Source organism: Aplysia californica, unplaced genomic scaffold (genome assembly GCF_000002075.1).
Source record: "Aplysia californica isolate F4 #8 unplaced genomic scaffold, AplCal3.0 scaffold00008, whole genome shotgun sequence".
Classification (NCBI taxonomy): Eukaryota; Metazoa; Mollusca; class Gastropoda; order Aplysiida; family Aplysiidae; genus Aplysia; species Aplysia californica.
In genome coordinates, this window is record NW_004797278.1 from 1 (window position 1) to 952 (window position 952).

Here is a 952-nt window from a genome sequence, read left to right on the forward strand (position 1 = left end):
ACACACACACACACAAACACACACACACACTCACACACACGTTGTGTCGATAGTGCCGTAATACGTGGCGTTTACTCAATCAAGTCAAGTCGCGCGCGCGCGCACGCACACACACACACACACACACACACACACACACACACACACACACACACACACATGCCCAAATCAAATAAATGTGCTCTTGGCTGAGCACAGCCTTTGGCATACTTGCTCCCGTTAAGCAACTCCCACAGAACAGAGAAAATGTAACCTGTATCGTCAATTTTGTCCCATCCCTTCCTTGTGGGGTTAATTTTCAGTTTCCTAGCGAATCATTACGAAAGGGGGAAATAAAAAAGTAAGAGAAAGTGATTGAGGACATTGGAATTTCTTTCGAATAGATAGAGAGCGTTGGAGAAGATTTATGTTCTCTTGTTTCAGGAGTAATTTCATTATGCAATATTAATGGACAACCCAAATTGCCCAAATTCATTTTTTAAAAAGAATATATAAACTTAACAAGGAAAATGAAGGCAACAAATAATATGTTTGGTATAAAGTTTGTTGAAATTCAATAATTTAAAATTTAGACTTTTTTTTCTTTTTTTTTCTTTCTTTCTTTTTTTTTTCTTTTTCTTTTGTTTCGTACCTTTACTCACTTAACACCTGCATATTTGTCCCTGGAAAATGCCTTCGTGTCTGCGCTGTTGTCCGTGCGTGCCGGACGTTCTTCGCCTTTCTATCTGTACCTGGCTTACCTTTGAACCCCAGTCCCACTCTGCTCTGTATTGACGCTTCGTGATATAGGTCTTACTTAAAACTTTGCTTGACCCCAGGAATGTTTGCGTGCTCTTAACTTGTGACCGACCCCCTCCCCCCTGTCCGCTTTTTTCTCTCTCCCCACCCCCTCTTTCTCTTTCTTTTTCCCTCTTATTTCTCTCTCTCTCTCTCTCTCTCTCTCTCTCTCTCT